A 7,000-nucleotide genomic window follows, 5' to 3' on the forward strand; every position below is an offset into this window, starting at 1 on the left:
TTAATCTCAGCAGCTTTACAAAGATTGGGACTTCAGTGTTGTGCAATTACACACCGTTTTAAAGTTATTTAATAAATAACTCTGTTATTGTCTGGTGAATATCGGCTCTAGAGCTGATATCAGGACAATAGATGAAAAGGATGAATTCGAGTTCTGATGATCTTTTTACAGCAAACTCTGCACACATAGAATAAGGAGTGACAACTTCTCTCTAAGTTAATGAATTTATTAAAAGCCCACCTGCCACTGTGAATCCTGATGCCTTGCTCATGGTGCGTTTCTGTGTCAGCAGGAGGAAGTGGGGACTGAGAACCGAAGGAACACCAGAACCAAGCTCACTCCAAAGAAAGCAGAGGTACCGGCCAGAACCAAACAGCTGAACTGGTCACCTGGAGACAAAGAGCTGATCTGTTGTACTTCTGTGGTCAGAGCTCTTCCTCAGGTTGTCGGTTTGACTCCCAGAGCAGCAGGAAGGACGGCACGCTGCAGAAGATCGGAGACTTCCTGCAGAGCTCCCCGACTCTGCTGGGCTCCAAAGGTCAGAAACGTGCGACAAGAACCCAGAACCAGGACCGGTGGGCTGAAGCTCACCAGAGTCAGAAACGGGTTTTACTTTATTACCAGAGGCTAATTTAATGCCGTCCAGATTAAGAAGTTAATTCTCTGTGTGGTTATGAGGCAGAAGCAGCTTTCATCAGTGATGATTCCCTCTGGTTCTGTTTGCTTCACGCTGGGCGACCCGTGTTCCTGCAGCCAAGAAGATGATGAGCCTGGTCAGCGGCCGTCTGGACCCAGACTCAGCAGCCGCCTCTTCCTCCCTCAGCCTGAGGGCCAAGAGGGGCAGAAAGAAACTCTACAGACCTGAAATCTCCTGCCCCATGGACATGCCCCCCCACCCGGTAAGAGCTCTGAACCGACAACCTCAGCAAGCTGCAGGAGAACCAGCAGAACCCAGACCTCAGTCAAACAGGCCGGTTTTATTAGACCTGTTAGTTCATCATCAGTTCTTCTTTTCTCCTCTGGTGGATCTGCTGAGGGTCCAGACCTGTTCCCTGACTGACCATCAGCTGAATTAAATAACTAAAATTAATTCAATAAATGACGTTTGATCTGATGGCTGATAGCTGCTGCCTGTAGTAAAGTTCTTTATAGCCCCGACATGTATTTGGGAGTTTGTTCCAGATCAGTGGAGCATAGGAATTAAATGCTGCTTCTCCATGTCTGGTTCTGCAGAGCAGGCTGGAGCCAGAAGACCTGAGTGGTCTGGAGGGTTGATGCCCTGATAACAAGTCTGTGATGTATTTAGGTGCTAAGCCATTCAGGGATTTATAGACTAACAGGAGGATTTTAAAGTCTATTCTCTGAGATCCAGGGAGCCATGGAAGGACTTCAGAACCGGGTCCATGTTCTCTACGTTCTTAGTCTTAGTGAGGACTTCAGAACCGGATCCATGTTCTCTACTTTCTTAGTCTTAGTGAGGACGCGGGCAGCAGCGTTCTGGATCAGCTGCAGCTGTCTGATCCACTTTTTAGGCAGACCTGTGAAAACACCGTTGCAGTAATCTATTCTACTAAAAATAAACGCATGGATTGGCTTTTCCAGATCCTTCTGAGTCATTAGTCCTTTAATCCTCAAAATGTTCCTCAGGTGATAGAAAGCCGACCTTGTAATTGTCTTTAGATGCTTTTGGAGGTTCAGGTCTGAGTCCATCACTACTCCCAGGTTTCGGGCTTGATTAGTGGTTTCTAGCTGAAGCGACTGAAGCTGTGTGCTAACTTTTGATCTCTCCTCTATTGGTCCAAAGATTAATACTTCTGTTTTGTTTTTATTCAACTGAAGAAAATTTTGGCACATCCACATATTGATTTCTTCTAAACATTTATTCAGTGCCTGAACTGGTTCATAGTCACCTGGTGACATGGTAATGTAGAGCTGTGTCTCATCTGCATAGTTATGGTAGCTGATGTTGTTGTTTCTTATGATCTGAGTTAGAGGGAGTATGTAGATATTGAAAAGGAGGAACCCAGGATGGACCCTTGGGGAACCCCACATGTGATTTTTATCATCTCTGATGTAAAGTTACCTACTGATACAAAAAATTTCCTGTCCTTTAGGTAGGATTTAAACCAGTGGAGAGCTGTACCAGAGAGGCCGACCCAGTTCTCCAGGCGTTCTAACAGGATGGAGTGATCGGCAGTATCGAATGCTGCACTGAGGTCCAATAGAACCAACACGGTGGTTCTTCCACAGTCTGTATTTATATGGATGTCATTAAACACCTTGATCAGGGCGGTCTCTGTACTGTGGTGAGCACGGAAGCCAGACTGGAAAACGTCAAAGCGGCTGGTCGTTGTTAAGAAGGTGTTTAATTGTTGAAATACAGCTTTTTCAATAATCTTACAGATAAAGGGGAGGTTTGAGATGGGCCTGTAGTTCTGGAGTAGAAGTTTGTCTAAATTATTCTTTTTCAGCAGTGGTTTGATAATTGCTGTTTTTAGGGACTGGGGGAAAACACCTGACAGAAGGGACGCGTTTGTTAAATCAGTCAAATCAGCCGCTATGACAGGTAAAACTTTCTTAAAGAAAACTGTGGGGAGAACATCAAGACAGCATGAAGAGGAACTTAGCTGCTGAATGATCTGCTCTAAGCTTTTGTAGTTTATGAGGCTGAAATTGGGACATTTTGTCAGGATAAGTCCCAGTTTGATACAACTTTGGTTCTAGAGTTGGTATGGTAGTACAAAGTGATTCTCTAATTTTTAGGATTTTCTCAGTGAAGAAGTTAGCAAATTCATTGCAGGCCCTGGTGGAGTGGAGTTCGGAAGCTACGGACACAGGAGGGTTTGTTAACCTGTCGACTGTGGCAAATAAGACACGAGCATTATTAATGTTTTTGTTGATGATCTCAGAGAAGAAAGATTCTCTTGCATTTTTCAGTTGTAAGTTATATCTGTAAAGTCTCTCTTTATAGACGTCATGGTGAACCTGAAGTTTAGTCTTTCTCCACCTGCGTTCAGCTTTTCGACATTCCCTTTTTTCACCTCTAACTGCTGGAGCATTTCTCCAAGGAGATTTTTACTTCCCGGAAAAAAACTTTCACTTTAACTGGAGCAATGCAGTCAATGATGTCTGAGACTTTAGAATGGAAGTGTGAAAGTTAAAAGTCTCCCACATTAATTAAACAGTGACCTCCTATCAGTGATATGCATTGATTATGAGTAAGATCATTTAAAAAGTTTGATGTGGACTTGGGAGGCCTGTAAACATTCAGAAACATAGTTGGCTCTCCAGGTAAAGAGCCCGGTATAAACTGTTCAAAAGAGTGAAATTTTCCCAAAAACACTTTTTTACACTTTAGTGAATCATTAAACAATGTTGCTACTCCTCCACGTTTCCTTTGCTGTCTGCTCTCACAAAGAAAATTGTAGTTTGGAGGTGTCGACACCAACAGAATAACTTCTTCATTAGATTCATGTAACCATGTTTCTGTTAAAAACATTACATCAATATTATTGTCAATAATGAAGTCATTAATTAAAAGGTGTTTTCCTGACAGAGATCTAATGTTTAATAAACGCATTTTATATGACTTAGTGGTTAATGATGTCTCTGTGGCAGGGTTCATCTGACAGTTTATGACTTTTAAGTATTTGTTCCTGTTTATCCTTTTGTTTTACTTATTTCTGCCACGTATCATCACAGATATTCCATAATCTCCGGCAAAAGGCCCAAGCTGATGCTGGGAACTGTCATGTCTGATAAACGTGCGGCCAGGGCCCGGTGTGTATCACAGCAAAGTAATCTGAAGGTCCTCGGCACCAGAATGTTCCGTGATACGTAGAGGAGGAGGATCTGAGGCTCTGAGGCCTTTGGAAAACGCTGGTTTATTCACAGCAGAATGGCTATGTGGAGAGGATGTCATCTGTAGGCCAATCTTAAATACTTTGTTCATGTTGTGAGAAAATTCCAGAAAAGGAACGTCTGGGCTTTGTGGAGAAGAAGGGGAGGCGGGTCCAGTCTAGACCGGTGTTCGTGACGATGGAGGTTCTTGGTCCCCTCTTTGTCCTGCCGAGATCTGGGATGAATCCTCCTATAGTTCTGACGAAGCCTCTTTCTGTGTCATCTTTCTGGCCATCTTTATCTTGTACTGGGCTTATCATTTGTTCTGGCACTGGTTGAGCTTTGTTTTGGGACAACGCTGATGGTGCATGGTTCACAGAATAGAAGATGTTTGAAATCAGCCGTTTTGCACCTGACCTATTTAGAGAGAAACGATCTCTGTTGAACAGATGTCTCCTCTCCCAGAAGATGTTAAAGTTGTCTATGAAGGTTACAGTTGTTTGTTATGCATGTTTTTTTCCAGCCATTTGTTTAGCATCAGAATTCTGGAAAAAATCTCATCTCCACAATTAACGGGCGCATGAGGGCCACTGAGAAACACCTTGACATTAAGGCCATCAACTAAGTTCATCAGACGAATGTAATCCTCTTTCAATACTTCTGATTTTCTTATCCGGGTGACGTCGCCCAGGGCATCAGCTTGTATTATGAGTTTTTCCAAGGTCGGGCGTTCTTTCAAGATCTTTGGAAGGATGTCTGATATATCAGACACCAGGCTACAGTTGCTGTCGTTATAAATCAACACCTCTGTGTTTTTCTTGTTACAGAAATGTTTAATCCCATTTACAGATCCATTGCATAGTATCAGGGTCCTTGGTCCTGTGGCGTGCTTTTTCTCTGGTAGCTTAGAGTGAAGATTGTTGACATACCTCTGATTGATGTCATGATCCTCCTGGGTCACATTTTGGAGCGGAGCGAATCTGTTTAGTAACGGAATTCCAACATTTCCAGCAGGTTTACTCCTATCATTTGTTGTGAGAACAGCCCGTTGTTGTTTCACTTGTCTTGGGACATCTCTCTGTAATCTCGGCCAGTTTCCTTTATCTAGGTGGTGGGTTCGTTGGTCCTTTGGTCTTGCACCCAGAGTGGTCCAGGGATTCTCATTTTCCTCAGGGAACTGAGTTGCTGGGCTGATGGTCACCGTTCGGAATCACAGGCAGCGTAGTTTCATTTCCATACGCGGCGTTTACGACGTTATTCACATCAAGAAGTAATCAACCCAATCTCAGCTTGAATGAACTAAATCCCTGCAGAGTGATCACAGCCGTGGACCTGAGATGCTGAAACTGCACTTCTGGTTCTGGTTCCTCCCAGCTGCTGCTAGAACCCAGAAGTTCTGGTTCCTCCCAGCAGCTGCAAGAACCCAGCGGTTCTGGTTCTGGTTCCTCCCAGCAGCTGCTAGAACCCAGCGGTTCTGCCTCTTTAGCTACGACTGGATCTGGTTAAAGTGATGTTCTGATGGCTGAAGACCTTTAAACTTCAGATATTTAACCTCCTGCCAACGTTGATGCCTTTCCTTTTATCTGCAGATGATCAACCAGGAGACGGACGGCGAGGGCCAGAGCGACCATGACGTCATGAAACGGCGCCTGCGCAGCAGAGTGGCTAAGTCCTAGCGCTGCCCTCCAGAACTTTACTGTAGAAATGAAGCTGCTGGTGACGGATCGTTGTTCTGAGACGCATTTATTGGATTGGTTCTGTGGCGGCCAACCCGTTAACACTAACGAGCATTTGAAGTTCATGTTTCACTTTATTAACCAGCAATGATTCATCTCTAATGTGCAATCTGCTCTAACTTCACCTCCTAGAACACTTTGTGGAGCGTTTAACGGTTCTGCTGCAAAGTCTCACTTTAACCTGAATCATTATGTTCTGACGGGTCATCCGGTCTCATCAGAGTCCAGAGCCATCATGTCCAGGAAACAATCTGTTCCCAGAACCATAGTCCTGGCCGGGTTCTCCTCCTGGTTCCTCTGAGAAGAAGCCTGCAGACCAGATGATTAAAGTTGTCACGTTCCTCCTCCACACTGTGGAGAACCATGAATTTATACGTTTCTGTCAGAGATGGTAGAAAGCCTCGCCTTGCTTGACCTTCGCTGATCTAACCAAACATGGATGGACCGATGCATGTGGGTTCTAAGCAGGTACCGCTTACAGAGTTCTCCAAGGTGTGTTTTTCATGGTTTGAGCTGCTGACATGTGATGAAGGCTCAGATAAAGACCTCACCTTTGCACCTGGGTCCTTTACTCACCTGTAATACAGTGAACCCTCGCTACATCACGGTTCACCTTTCACAGTCTTAATGCTGTGTTCTGCATTCTGATTGGCTAAACAGTCTCTCTGCTTCTTCTCTACCTGTGTGTCAATAACGTTGCAGTTTAATATGTACACGTATGTAAAACAGCCAAATTTAAGTTTGCAAATTCTCTTGCAATTTCAAGTTTCTCTAAAACCAAACGGAGGCTCGCTTGATGAGATCCATCAGTCTGCCGTAGATCCATCAGTCTGCCGTAGATCCACCAGTCTGCCGTAGATCCATCAGTCTGCCGTAGATCCATCAGTCTGCCGTAGATCCACCAGTCTGCCATAGATCCGTCAGTCTGCCGTAGATCCGTCAGTCTGCCGTAGATCCACCAGTCTGCCATAGATCCATCACTCTGCCATAGATCCATCAGTCTGCCGTAGATCCAGCTGTGAATCTAAACAGCTTGGAGGAGACGGCTTTACTGACATGACTCTGGATCACATTAATGCCCTGATTGATGCAGACCTGGCAGAAGTGACAAAGCCACCAAGCGACGATGGAAGAAGAGGAAGAAGAGGACACAAGTGTGGATGAAGATGAGGAGGATGGACTAACACTTGGTTGCTTAGCAACAATGAGAACGGCCGCTGAAGTTCAGCGAGCAGCTCAGGAATGGGAGCCTTTGATGAGCCGTTCATTACGGTTCTCAGACATAATCCATGGTGGCATCTCGGTTTATAAGAATCTTTTTGCCCAGAAGAAAAAAGAGCGACAACAACTACCGATAACTTTGTTCTTCTCCCTAAAAACTCACCTGCACCGCGGCTTTAGAAGAAAAAACGCTACAGAGTGGA

General features: G+C 44.7%; 1 long non-coding RNA gene across 2 annotated transcripts; it reads left to right on the plus strand.

Annotated features, from left to right (window-relative positions):
- The first annotated feature begins 248 nt into the window (after positions 1–248).
- Positions 249–6,777, plus strand: LOC118558604. Of its 2 annotated transcripts, none has more exons than XR_004928365.1 (4): positions 249–355; positions 430–538; positions 754–899; positions 6,670–6,777. It is a non-coding gene; the product is annotated as an uncharacterized LOC118558604 (long non-coding RNA). The 2 variants fall into 2 exon arrangements; XR_004928364.1 differs by lacking the exon at positions 6,670–6,777 and adding an exon at positions 5,430–5,475 and having other exon boundaries at positions 250–355.
- The last annotated feature ends 223 nt before the right edge of the window (positions 6,778–7,000 follow it).

The sequence above is a fragment of the Fundulus heteroclitus genome, unplaced genomic scaffold (genome assembly GCF_011125445.2).
Source record: "Fundulus heteroclitus isolate FHET01 unplaced genomic scaffold, MU-UCD_Fhet_4.1 scaffold_134, whole genome shotgun sequence".
NCBI classification, from domain to species: Eukaryota; Metazoa; Chordata; class Actinopteri; order Cyprinodontiformes; family Fundulidae; genus Fundulus; species Fundulus heteroclitus.